This window comes from Carlito syrichta, unplaced genomic scaffold, assembly GCF_000164805.1.
Source record: "Carlito syrichta isolate Samal-C Ts95f unplaced genomic scaffold, Tarsius_syrichta-2.0.1 Scaffold302986, whole genome shotgun sequence".
In the NCBI taxonomy this organism is placed as follows: Eukaryota; Metazoa; Chordata; class Mammalia; order Primates; family Tarsiidae; genus Carlito; species Carlito syrichta.
The window spans coordinates 352,435-367,449 of NW_007247082.1; the positions used below are offsets into that span (position 1 = coordinate 352,435).

At 35.6% G+C, this 15,015-nt stretch overlaps 1 protein-coding gene across 3 annotated transcripts in view; it reads right to left on the minus strand.

The window, feature by feature from the left end:
* The window catches only part of SPATA6 (spermatogenesis associated 6), a 174,304-nt gene extending 167,724 nt beyond the window's left edge, over positions 1-6,580 (minus strand). For all 3 annotated transcript variants that reach the window (XM_008057385.1, XM_008057384.1, XM_008057383.1), the window contains exon 1: positions 6,577-6,580. The gene's annotated coding sequence lies outside the window, so the exon portion shown is untranslated. The remainder of the gene's footprint in view (positions 1-6,576) is intronic.
* Between the last annotated feature and the right edge of the window lie 8,435 nt (positions 6,581-15,015).

Consider the following 15,015-nt stretch of genomic DNA (forward strand, 5'->3'; position numbering starts at 1 on the left):
AGAGAGAATTTATTCAGAAGGCACTAGAGATTCTAATAAGATTAACAGCTGATTTCTCATCCAAAACATGAAGCCAGAAGGAAATGCGATGACTTACTCAAAGTGTTGACAAAAGAAAACTTTCAAACAATAATTCAATATCCACAGAAATTTCCCTTCAAAAAGGAAATAAAGAGATTCTCAGACAAACAAAAACTGAGATAACTCATCACTACCTGAAACACTTAAAGAGAATCCTTCAGGTTAAAATGAAAAGATACCAGCCAGGAACTCATATCTGTATAAAAACAAAAACAAAAAACAAAGACCACCAGTAAAGAAAACCATATGTTAAATATAAAAACAGTATAAATGCAGTTTTCTATTATTTCTTTTATCTTATTTAAAATACAATTTCACAAAGCAACAATCATAAAACTATGCTGATGGTTTTACATGTCTAAAAATGTAATTTGCATGACAATATTATAATGAAGAAGAGAGAGAATACAAAAGAAAAGTCAAGGTTTTATGTACTACTGAAATTAAGTTGGTATTAATTCATACTAGAGCATTGTAAATTAAGATGTTAATTGTGAACCCCAGGACAAGCACGAAGAAAATAACAAAAAATACAGTAAAAGAAACAACAGGGAAATAAAAGAATGGCCCCTCAACCAACTCGTCTTCAACAAAGCTATCAATAACAAATTTGGAGAAAGGAAACCATATTAGTAATGGTGCTAGGTAAACTGTTAGCCACATGCTAAAGGATGAAACTGGACCCCTACCTATAACCATATACAAAAATTAACTCAAAATGGATCAAGGACTTAAATGTAAAACCTCAAACTATAAGAATCTTGGAAGAAAACTTAGGGAATATCTTCATGGACATCAGCACTCTACTGGCAATTAATTCATGGCCAAGTCCTCAAAGAAAATGAAACAAAAACTAAGATTAGGCAGGTGGGACCTTACCAAACTTAAAAGATTTTGCACAGCAAAAGAAACCATTAAGAGAGTAAAGAGACAACCCATGAAATGGGAAAACAAATATTTACAAGCTATGCATCTGACACAGGCCTAACAGCCAGGATCTACAAGGAACTCGAATTGAAAGAAAAAAAACAAACAACTTCATAAAAATGTGGGAAAGAACATGAACAGACACTTCTCAAAGGATGACATACAAGCAGCCAGCAAACACACTAAAAAATATTCAGGCTCACTAATCATCAGAGAAATGCAAGTCTCAAAACTACAATGAGATACTACCTAATATTGATAAGAATGGCTATCATGAATAAGTCAAAAAACAAGTGCTGGTGCGGTTGTGGAGAAAAGGGGTTGCTTCTACATTGTTGATGGATATGCAAGCTAGTTCAATCTCTGTGGAAAGTAGTGTGGTGAATGTTCGCTGCAGCACTATTCACAATAGCAAAAATATGGACCCAACCAGATGGCCATCGAAAATTGACTTGATAAAGAAAAATGTAGTACAAATACACAATAAAATATTATGCAGCCATAAATAAGAACAAAATCATGGCCTTCACAAAAACGTGAATGCAGTTGAAAACCATCATACTAAGCGAACTATCACAGAAACGAAGAACTGCATACCGAATGTTCTCACTCATAAGGAGGCCCTGATCACTGGTCATACTAGCACAAGAGTGCGATGAGCAGATGCTGCACACTGCTGGGGGCAGGGGAGTGAGAGAGGAGGGAGGGAAACACATGGCAATACACTGGGTACCTGGTAGACTATCAGGGGGAGAAAGAGTCAGCTAGAATCCCAAACTTCAGCTACATACATAGCCTACTTATGTAGTAAATCTCCACTTACACCCTACAACTCTAAAACTTTAAAAAAACAATTTTTAAAGAAACAGTAAGGCAATGAAAATAGCACATTAAAAAATAATCTGCACCAAAAACAGGTGGTAATGGAGAAACAAAGAAACAAAAAAGATAAAAGACAGAAAACAAATAGCAAAATGACAGAGGCAAATCCAACTATATCTGTTATTACTTTAAAGACAAATTGACTAAACACTACAATCAAAAGGTAGAGATTGGCAAAATAGATTCAAAACTGTGATAGAACTATATGCTGCCTATAAGAGACACACTTTAGAGTCAAAGATACAAATGGGTTGGTAGTAAAAGGATGGAAAAAATACACTATGTAAGATCCACACAAAGATCTATACTAATATCAGACAAAACAGATATTAAAACAAAGATTGTTACTAGAGACAAAGAAAAACATTTTATAATTAGAAACATATATATTACATATAAGGGGGGAACCAAAAAGAAACCAGAATTTATTTATTTAAAATTGTGTATTCATACATGTTTAAACTTCAGTCACCTTCAAAGTACACTCTGTTTGATGCAGCACACATATTGGGACACTTTTTCAAGTGCTCAAAATAGTTTTGAACTCAGTTTTGACATCTTTTAGCACTTCTGCTGTTTTTTTGTTTCACCTCTTCCACATGAGCAAAACTTTTTCCTTTGAGGTCCTTTTTCATCCAGGGAAACAAAAAAAAAGCCACTAGCAGTGAGATGGGTGAATAGGGAGTGTGGGACACAGGAGTCATGCCATTTTTGGTCAAACACTGCTGAACACTCAGCACAATGTAAGCAAGTGCATTGTCTTAGTGGAAGAACTAGTCACCTGTTTGCCACAATTTGGAATGTTTCTTCCGTAAATCATGCTGCAACCTTCTCAAAACTTCCAGATAAAAATTTTGGTTGACCGTTTGATCCAGAGGAACAAATTTCGAGTGTACTACCAGGAGCTTGCCCTCCAAATGATAATTCCTGGATATCTTGGGTACCCTTTATATATGTCAAGATGACATAACAATTATAAACATACACGCACTTAACAGAGCTCCAAAATACATGAAGAAAAAGTGTCCCAGCATCTCTCCAAAGATTAACAAATGGCCATAGAAAATATGTTCAACGTCATTAGTCATTAGGAAATACAAATCAAAACTACTATGAGAGAGCTCTTTATACCCACTAGGATGGCTGTAATTTTTAAAATGTACACAAAGAAGTGTGAGGAGGATACAGAGAAATTGAAAATCTCACATGTTGTTGATGGGATTATAAAATGGTGTAGCCACTGCAAAAAAAAAAAAGTTTGACAATTCCTCAAAAAAATTAAACAGATACCCTAAGATCCCATAGTCCCACTACTAGGTATTTAAGGCATTAAAATGATATACGGACACAAAAATGTGTACACAAGTATAGCAGCACTATTCATATAGCAAAAATGTAATCACAACCTCCACAACCTAAATGTTCATCAACTGATGAATGGATAAGCAAAATACGGTATATCCATACAATGAACTATTATTAACATAAAAGGAATAAAGTACTAAAACGTGTACAACATGGATAAGCCTCAAAAGCATTATTCTAAGTGAAATAAGACAGATACAAAAGGCCATGTATTGTACAACTCCATTTATAGAAATGTCCAGAATAGGCAAATTCATAGACATAGAAATTGGGACCCACGTACTGGTAGGATGGAGAAAAAATTAATGACTGCCAAGAGGTACAGGATTTCTTTATGGGATGATGAAAATGCTCTGAAATTAGATAGTGATTGTTGTACACTTTTGTGAATACACTAAAATTTACTGAATTGTATACCTTAAAAGGGTAGATTTTTATGGGATGTGAATAGTATCTCAATTTTTAAAAGATAAAGACTAATAAGAAAAGTAAAACGATGAAAAAGATATACCATACAATCATTAATCATAAGACAGTTATGACATAGGGTAGACTTCAGAAAGAGAAAGATTACCAATGATAAAGTCAATGTCTCATACTGATTAAAAATTTTACGTACTGAGAAGACATAACAAAACTAAATGTATAAGTACCTAATTATACAGGATCAAAGTAGATGAAGCAAGAAATTACATTAGCTAATTTCAATATTTCCCTCTTAATAATTGATAAAACAAATGATCATTAAAAATACAGAAGATGGAAACATTCAGTAATCTGACCTAAATGACATTTATAGACTACTCTGTCCAACAACAGAAGGATCTACTTTTTTCTCCAAGTGCACATGAAAATATTCAACAAACTAGATGATACTGTGGACCATAAAACAAGTCTCAATAAACATAAAAGAACTAAAATCATACAGAGTATAAATCCTACTCACAGCAGAATTAAACTAGAAATCAAAAGAAAGAAAATGCCTAAAAAAAAAATTACCTAAATACTTGGAAATTAAGTAATGCAGTCATAAATCATTTACAGGTCAAAGAAGAAATTGTAAGACAAACTAGAAAATACTTTCAATTGCATTAAAATTTTTTTTAAAAATCAAAATTTGTGAGATGTAACTAAATCATTTCTAAAAAGTATATTATAGCATTAAATCTTAGAAATTCCCTTAAATTATTTCTGCAGAAAAACATTTAACAAAATGTAAGCACTATTCATGATAAACACTCTCAGCAAACTAAGTGACAATTTTCTCAAATGATAAAAAAAATTCTGTGAATAAAATCTAAATCTGACATCACGCATACTCAATGCTGAAAGACTGAATGCTTGTTCTCTAATATTAGCAAAAACTTAAGAATGTCCATTATCACCACTTCTATTCTACAATGTATTATAGATTCTAGCCAGTGCAAAAGGATAAGAAAAAAAATATTTTAAAAAGAAATAGAAGGCATACAAATTGACAAGAAATAAGTACATCAAAGTATTTTCAGACAATATAACTGTGGCCTATTACAGAAATAATAAGGAAGTTTAGCCAAGTCACAGGATATAAAGTCAATATTCAAAAATAAATTGTATTTCCATATACTAACAATACACAAATAAAATTTTTTAAATACCATTACAGTAGCATCAAAAAACATGAACCAGTTAGACATAAATTTAACAAAATATGTGTAAGACATACATACTGAAAAATATAAACATCAGTGAAAAAAATTGAAGATCTAAATAAATGGAAAAAAAATACCAGGTTCGTGGATTGAAAGAATCAATATTGTTAAGATACAAACTCTCCCAAAACTGATCCATAATTTCCACATCATCCCAAGCACGAGGAAAGTCAACAAAATTGTAAATCAGGAAATAAATTCACTTCAAATGAATATTAAATAATTCACACAATCTGAAAATAAATTTAAAATATTTAAGATCCTTCATCCAGAAAGAAAAAAAAAAAACTCCATAAAAAGACAAATGTGTTCAAAATGAAAAAACACTGCCACACATTTAAAAAGAGAGACTGAATGAAAATCTTGGAAAACATGATCAATTAAGTTAAAAATCTCAGCAGAAGACACAAAATTTTAAATAAGTAAGTAAAAATTTAAAACTCTAAATGGATCAAAGACCTAAACGTAAAACCTCAAACTATAAGAACTTTAGAAAATGCTGGAGACACTCTTATGGACATTGGAACTGGCAACCAATTCCTGATCAAAACCCATATCATAAGAGATAAGATAGACAAGTGGGACCTCATCAAATTGACAAGCTTCTGCAAAGCCAAAGAAACCATCAAGAGAGCAGGAAGACAGCCCACAGACTGGGAAAAAATATTTGCTGACTGTATATCAAAGGACTAACATCTAGGATCTATAAGGAACTCAAACGTGCTGAAAAGAAAAAAACAAACAGCCCTATTACAAAGTAAGCAAAAGATATGAATAAACATTTCTCAAAAGAAGACATATGAGCAGCCAACAGATACATGAAAAAATGCTCAGCCTCACCAAAGAGATGCAAATTAAAACCACACTGAGCTACCACCTAACTTTAGTCAGGATGACCATCATTAATAACTCAAAAAACAACAGATGCTGGAGAGTATGCGGCGAAAAGGGAATACTTCTACACTGTTGGTGGGAGTGTAAACTAGTACATCCTCTGCAAAAAACATTTTGGCAATTCCTAAAAGATCTAAAAATCAACCTCCCATATGACTCTGAAATTTCCCTACTGGGAATATACCCGGAGGAACTCAACTCACTCTATGAAAAAGATACCTGCACATGTATGTTTATTCCAGCATTGTTCACAACAGCAAAAACATGGAACCAACTGTGCTGCCCATCGAAAAGGACTGAATAAAAAAAATGTGTGATCCATATAGACAATGGAATATTACACAGCCATGAAGAAGGACAAAATTATGAACTTCACAGTGTAAGAAGGAACAAAGAGAACAATTGATTGTACCCTTATCCGCCACACCTGCATAACCAGCTACATCTGCTTTTGTAAACTTGCTTGCTTGCCCAGCCTCCAGAATGTTGCAATAAAGAGCCCTGGGAAGTCCCAAGTTCTATCTTTAGCCAACCAGGCTGTAAATCTAAACTACATAAGACAGCCCTGTGTTGCAGCTCGCTCCTTGCTGGGAACTAGTTCCCAGCAAGCAGCTGCTGGTCAGCAAGGGCCTTGACTAATAAACCTCTCCTTTGCTAATTTGAGTCAGTGGGCTGTCATTTAATCGCGCAGAATCTACTTCAACAGCAACTTGGATGGACTTAGAGTCTATAATACTGAGTGATCTATCACAGAAACAAAGAACTGAGCATCACACATTCTCACTCATAAGCGGAACTTGAATAATTATTGTAATACTATAAAAAAGGGATCAGCAGTAGTGAGAATCTGCCAGAAGAGGAGGGGACCCACCTCATCCACAAGGGTACCTGCATAATGAACATTTGTATACCTAACCCTGAATTGTACCCCACATCTTTATAATAAAAAATTTTTTAAAAGAAAGAAAAGGAAACCAGTCCACAAAATTTTCTTAAAAGTGTCCTTTTTCACAGAATATAAAAAAATTCAAAATTCAGCGTTTTAAAAAATTAAGGATAGAGGGGAACTTTATTAACTCAAATAAAAACTCTACAGTCAATATTATATTAGGTTTTACTATATATGAAATTGCCAGGGAATTTAAGTCAAAAAATAGGTCCATTATCCATAATTTCATAAGATTCAATCTAATACTTACTAGTGAAACTTAAGAAGCATAACTTAAAAATCAAAAAATATTCTCAAAGGTCTTCTAGTTGAAGTTTAGTATAGTATATATGTATTTTTAAAAAGGACAAAGATACCTGTTATCCCTACTAGCTAACATTATACTGGGGATTCTAGGCAACAACATAACTAAGGACAGGGATGGGGGGGGCGGTGGAGACAACGGATTGTACAGCAGAAGCCAAAACTGTCTATTTGTAAATAATATGATTTTCCATGTAAAAATCCAGATAACTATTGGAACTAATATGATAATTTGATAACACTGTTGCATCCAAAAGTAAAATACAATGTGCAACGAAGATATATGTAAGAATGTTTATAGGAGCACAATTTGTAATATCCCCAACTGGAAACAATGAAAATGCTCATCAACAACAGAATAGATAAACAGTGGTATATTCATATAAAAACTGTTGCCTCACAAAACATGGGTAAATTATCACAGAGGAGTTAGATGTAAAAGAGTTCCTACCAGATGACTGATAGACAGATGATGGATAGATTGATAAATAGATAAATAGATAGATAGATAGATAATAGATAGATGGATAGATGGACATACGTAACTAGATTTCAAAAGTTCAAAACATATTGGGATAGAATACTTACCTCTGGGAAGAGGGTAGATGTACTAGCTGGGAAGGAGGGAGCCCAATGGAGCAATCTGGGGTGCTGATAATATTCTACTTATAATGTGTGCACTTTCTGAATACATACTATAGTAAACTTCAACTAAAAGATCCTTGAGAATCACATTACATGTAAACAATAGAGGTTTAGTATTCAAAATATATTTAACAAGAAGACCAAAATACAAAGTGGTTAGTCACAGAAAAGAGAACATCTAGCATCAGAGACTGGAGTTAGGCAACCACAACCAAGAATGCCTGGAGCTATCAGAAACTAGAAGAGGCAAGAAGGGATTCTCCTCTAGAGCCTTAGGAGGGAGCACGCCCTGCCAACACCTTTATTTTGCACTCTGGTCTCTAGAAATGTGAGAGAAAAAATTTATGTGGTTTTAAGCCACCAAGTTTATGAGAATTTGTTTCAGCAGTCCTGGGAAACTAATATGGTCCTGAAAGACTCAATATTTCCATTTCTAGATCTATTCCCTAGAGTACTGGGGCTCCATTCTATAAGATTCAAAACCCTCCTTTTGCAACAAATATTTTGCAAATTACCTACACATGTAAATAAAAAATAAGCCAATATGCTAATTTTTTCAAAATTACAGAAATAATTTACAACAAAATATATATTTCTAAATGTAAATGTTTGGGTAGGACTAAGCTGGAAGATATATTTGCACCTATACACAGAATCCATGTGAAATGAACAGTTTCAAATGTAGGATGATAAGTGTCACATAATGGAACTCAAGCACCATTGCCTTTGGTGCTATGATTTTCCAAAAAAGGAAACTCTTAGCAGAGTTCTGAACAAAAAAAAAAACACATTCTTTTCTCAATTTGCATGGCAACCGTATTCCTGAAAACCTTTAAAAAATTTGTATTTTAAAACCTTTTAAAAATTTGTATTCATACATTTTTTAAGTTAGATTATTATTTATTCTTATTAGGCCATTAATCTTTAATAAGCTGATTTCTAGCTACACATTTAATGAGAAATCTGACTCATGCAGGACACGAGACAAATAATACCATAGGACCCTCCCCACCAATACTCTGACAAACCAAAGTAGCCCATTTCTAAATAAATGTCTAGAATGCTCTCTAGGACACAGCACTCACATTGGAGAAAAAATTGACATGAACACTAGGAGAGATGTGCAAATATACTTATTGCAACATTGTTTTCCACAGTAAAAAGTGGCAACTACTGATACTTAAAAAGTTCATAAATAGGGGAACAAAACTTAAATCACTGTCGCATAAACAGACACCATTATATACCAATTAAGGCAACAAAATATACCTGCAAGAATCAACACTGACATATTTCAAAAACAGTGAAGTGGAAAAAGCAGACTGCAAAACAAATAGGATATTACTTATGCAAAATTCAAAACCAAAACAATAGCATAGGTAGTACATAGACATACACAAGCATGTAGTAAAAGTACAAATATCTGAATGAAAAGAATACACTACAACTTCAGGATATTGGTTACCATAACTCCAGGAAGGGACAGAGGAAAACCAGGTCAGGAAGAGGTATAGAGGAGGTCTCAACCATATCTGTAACACTTTATTTCTTAATGTTCTGCAGCAAACACATAAAATGTATCACTTCTTAAATGAGTGGGTCAATGTATTCAGTATGTATGTAAGTTTGAAATATTTTATAGTTAATGTTTTGTTGGGGTTCTTTTGAGTCTATATTCCAGGGAAATTTACCATCAACTGTGCTCGACGGAGACACTATTCCACAGTAATCTGGATAAGGAACACAAAAATAAGCAAACATTCAGATGAATAGTGATTGAAAGGGCCCAGATCTGTTTGTTGCAATGCTATCTATCATTAGCATGAGTTAGGTAATGAATATAGAGAAAAAAAACAGGAAGTTATATACAATTAACCCAAATCTGACAGTTACACTATTAAGATAAAAATAATTGACCAGTTTCATTGCCCAGGCTTTATTCTTTATCTCTAATTTCTTCCTTCTATTTTCCCAAATAATCTCATGAAAACTGAAATACTGAATAATAAAAAGATGGTAAAGAGATGAAGCAACAAAAATACTTCTTCACATCAAAAATAAGATGTTTCCAATATCGAAAATGTAAGTGATGGGAAGTGTAATTCTTTTGATGCTCTTTAAAAACAAGTTCCTCGGAATATCATTCTCCAAAGATTCACTGAGAAAAGTCACACTTTCCTCCCAGCAATATCTTTTCTCTCAAGTCATATGGCTCTGTTGGGCAACATAAAATGTTGTGTTATATGTCCAAACTTCCATGTTTACTGTTTTTGCTCTCATATTACCACACTATTACACATAAGAAATTAACCATGAATACAATACTGCAGCAAAAAATAAGCATGTAAGGGGTAGAGAAGAATGGGGAGTCACGCTTTCAATAGAAAAATAGAGACAAAATATCGAATTTCCAGTTTATAGGAACTGGGAACAAATTAAATGTCACCACAAAGGAAAAAAGTAGGCAATAACACATATAATATCCTACATTTGAGCCTGTTCTCTTTAAAAGGTAATATCTACAAAAAGGTTTTTTACAAGAATGATTGTTCATAGTAGCACTATCCATGACAACCCCTAACCTGGAAACAACCCAAATTACCATCAATAAGAGAATGGATAGCATCAAAGTAAATAGCTTCTGTACAGCAAAGGAAATAAGCAACAAATTAGAGGCAATATAATGAATGAGAGAAAATCTGATAAGAGGTTAACAGCCAAAATATATAAGGATGAAAAGAACCCGAAGAAGAAGGAAGGAAGGAAGAAGGTAGGAGGAGGAGGAGGAGGAGAGGAGAGAGAGAAAGAGAAATAAAGAAAAAGAGAGAGAGAGAGGAAGGAAGGAAGGAAGGAAGGAAGGAAGGAAGGAAGGAAGGAAGGAAGGAGGGAAGAAGGGAGGGGAAAAAATGGGCAGAAGACCAGAATACACATTTCTCAAAAGAAGACATATAAATGGCCCACAGGTATATGAAAATGTGCTCCCATATCTTACTACATCAGGGAAACGCAAATCAAAACCACAATGAGATGTCACCTCACACACATCAGAATGAATATTATAAAAAAGGCAAAAGATACTAAGCATTCACAAGAATGTGGAGAAAAAAGAATCTTTATTCACCCTGGTGGCAATGTAACCTAGTACAGTCATTATGGAAAACAGTATGGAGGTTCCTCAAATAATTAAAAATAAAACTACCATATGATCCAGCAATCCATCCCACTTCTAGGTATCTATCCAAAGGAAATGAAATCAGTATATGGAAGCGATATCTGCACTCTCATGTTCATTGGAATATTATTCACAATGGCCAAGAGATGGAATCAAACTTAGAGGCCATCAAAGGATAAATGGATAAAGGAAATGTAGTATATATTACACACACACACACACACACACACACACACACACACACACACACACACACACAAATATTATTCAGCCTCAAATAAGAAGAAAATTCTGTCATTTGCAACAACATGCATGAATCCAGGGGCACAGAAAGACAAATACTGCATGATCACATTTATATGTAGAACCTAAAAAGCCCAGACTCAGAAGCAAACAGTAGAATGGTGGTTGCCAGGGGCTAGTGAATGGTGGGGAGATGTTGATTAAGGGAACAAAGTTTCAGTTAGGACAAAAGTTTTGGACATCTGTTGCATAATGTGGTGACCACAGTAAATAATCACTACATACTAACAAGCACTAAGACAGTAGATCTTAAGTATTCTTACCACACACACAAAAAAGTACATGAGGTGATGGATACGTTAATTAGCTTAATCTAATCATTTAACTATATATCAAGACAACACTTTGTACACTGTAAATATATATAATTTTTGTAAATAAGAGGATAGATAAACATGTTGTGGTAAACAATAGAATACTACTCCACAATTTAAAGGAACAAACTGCTGATACAGCATGGATGAACCTCAAAAACATGCTAAACAAAAGAAATCAGTCACAAAATATTATATACTATATGGCTCCAAGTACTACCAAACTAATCCATAGTGATGGAAATCTGAACAGAAGTTTCCTATTGCATGGAACTTGAAAGGGGCACAAGAGAATTTTGTGGGGTGATGAAAGTATTTCAAATCTTGATCTGGGTGATAGTGATACGAGTATATGAATTTATCAAAATACAACAGAAAATAAATGGGAACATTGTGAGAATGAGAAAGTAGAACTGCTCTATATTAAAATGAACTACAAAGACTTAACAATGAAATAATTAAATCCAAAATGTAAACCTTGATTGGATCCTGATTTGAAATAGTTAACGATAGAAGTCATTTTGAGGGCAATCAGAAAAATCCGAATATAAACTAAATATTAAGAAATTGTCAGCCGGGCTCAGTGGCTCAGTCTGTAATTCCAGCGCTTTGGGAGGCCGAGGTGAGTGGATTGCCTGAGTCCACGGGTTCGAGACCCACCTGGGCAACTTGGTGAGACCTCATCTCTACAATAAATCAAAAACTAGCTGGGCTTGGTAGCGCGCGCCTGTAGTTCCAGCTACTTGGAAGGCTAAGGCGGAAAGATCGCCGGAGCCCAGCAGGTCGAGGCTGCGGTGGCCAGGAGCAGCCACTGCACTCCAGTCTGGGCGACAGAGTGAGACTCCAACTCAAAAAAAAAAAAAAGAAAGAAAGAAATTGTCACTAATTATCTTAGATACAATAATAGTATCGAGACTATATAGAACAATGTCTTCAATTTACTAATGTGTTTAATTTGGAGATGAAGCCTCACAACGTTGCCCAGGCTGGAGTGTAATAGCTAGTCACAGGTGTGATCATCACACACCACAGCCTTGAAATCCTAGCTCAAGTAATCTGATCCTTCCACCTCAGTCTCCTGAGTAGCTGGGACTACTAGAGAGACACATCACCACGCCTGGATAATATCCTGATTTTTAGAGGATGCATGCTGAAACACTTATGGCTGGAGTATCATGATGTCAACAATTTACTTTCAAATTTTCAGCAGAAAGTATATTTATCTTAAACATAATCATACACATCTGTACAGATAAATCAAATGAATGTGCACAGGTCAAGGAATACAGTTATCTATTGAACTATTCTTCCAAGTACTCTGTACGTTTGAAACATTTAATTTGAAAAGTTGGAGAGAAAAGATGCCAATTTTCATAGATATAAAGTGACTGTCAGGACATATTAGAAAGTGCAGAAAAGTGTATATAATATGCTACCTATTGTGTAAGAAAAGAAAGAACAAAAAAACACATGGTGGTGGTATGAATGAGAGAGCTCCTGTATCTTTAATGTTACAACCAATAAAAATGGTTATTTATAGCAGATGAGTATAGATGGGAAATAGGTTTGAGCTTAGAAGCAAAACTTCTCTGAGTATATCATTTTATATAGTTTTGACCTTGATATCATATAAATGTAAAAAAATTAAAAACTAAAATAAAAAAGATGCTAAAATACCTACAGTCATATAATTCCTCTATTCAGTCAAAGACAAATTAATCAAGCATGTTTAACTTGTATGGTTGCTAATCGTCTTTTTTGCCCTTTCTTAGCATCAGAGTCATTTAAAAGGGTTTTTGCTGGTCAGAAAATTCAGGATCTTGTTGCATTGTAGATCTGCCCCTAAATAGTTGTGCAATCCTAGATAAATAACTTAGCCATGCTAAGTCTCGATTTTCTCATCTGTAAAAAGGGATTACAGTCAATTATTTCTAAGATTTAACTATAAAATTCTGTGGGTCCAATGTTTGTTAGAAAAATACAGAAATATTTCCATCTGCAGTTTTCTTTAGCTTTGATGAGTAACAAAGCTCCATTGTACAGTGAATTATACAGTATTTTCTCAGTACAACGAATATTGAGGAGACAGTATAGTGAAATAAAGTGTATTTCTCCCACTACTTCGGTCAGTGATCAGTTACAACAGTGTACTTCCTCTTAGAAAATGTATTGGCAACGGAAGGGAGGCGGCAGCCAGTCAGGCAGCTGCACTCTGCAGGCTACTAAATCCCATTGGTTAGCAAAGGGAGGGACAAAGCCAGTGACAAAGTTTACTCAGACTGAACAGCTGAGGAGTTTTACTAACTGTCCTGGGCCGGGGGTTTGGGAAGTTTCTTGTATTCTTTTGCTAACCTAATCTCACTTTACAAAAAGTTTCCAAAAGGGCAGATTTGGGGGGAAAACATATAAAGCTGGGGCTCCAGAGTTTCTGAGTAAAATCTCTGCAAACTTGAACATAAACCGAGAGTCTCAGAAACTTTCTTCTCCACCACCCCTCCCTCATATTCTGCCCCACCCAGGCTTCCCTTCTTTAAGACCTAACAAAAGGCCTGAGTCTTGTGACCTCCCTAGAGGTTTAAGCTCTGGCCTCTTTCTGATGTGAGGGAGCCTAGTCCAGAAAGCCGGGAGGCAGCAAGCGCTGGTTAAGGGGAGGGAAGAGCCCGCCTGCAGGGTGTGCAGGAAGGAAATGCAGAGGGCTCCTGGCAGCAGCACCCAGAGCAGTGGCGGTGAATATCTAAGCACCCTCGTCCCCTCAGTTTTGGTGGGGGATCAAAGAAAAGACTGAGTAGCAATAAGAGAATTTAGAGAGCAAGGAGTGAAAAAAGACCGAATGAGGAAATATGGTTTCAAACTCCTTACTAGAAAGGCTCTTTTATGGGGGGCGGGGGGGCGGGAAAGGGAGGGTTCCTCCAGAACAGACTAACCGGAGCTTTCCTCTGAACTGAAGGAGAAGGAATTCAAAAACCCCTGAAAGGGGTTCCTGAGATGATCAAGGGGGATGGATCCAGCCCCTTGCCGGAGAAGGGGAGTTCTCTGCCTGCGCTGGATCTCCGCGAGAGGCTCGGGAAAGGATCCCCTGTAGGAAGTATGGAGACTGACGGGGCGGGGTTGCAAGTTTGAAGAGCGAGGAGTTCCCTCTAAAAGTTGACCAGACCTTTCTTGGGATGACTGGAAGGCTGAGAAGGGATCCCTCTTCAAGTCGAAGAAGTCTGGGGACTGGAGGGGCCTGAAGTGATCTCTGAGGAGTTGGGTTTTTCCTGGGAGGGAAGGTTATGCGATAATGATATATTTCAGTTGCATGGGAAGCTTGGAAACTCTCTGAGAGTCTGCAGTGATTTGGGAAGAAACGTCATCCCCTAGACTTGGGAGAGGCGGGGGCAGTAATCCTCTTCCACTAAAAGCACAGGAGCAGAGAAGAGGAATTGAAAGAGAATCCCCCGACACACACACACACACACACACACACACACACACACACACACACACACA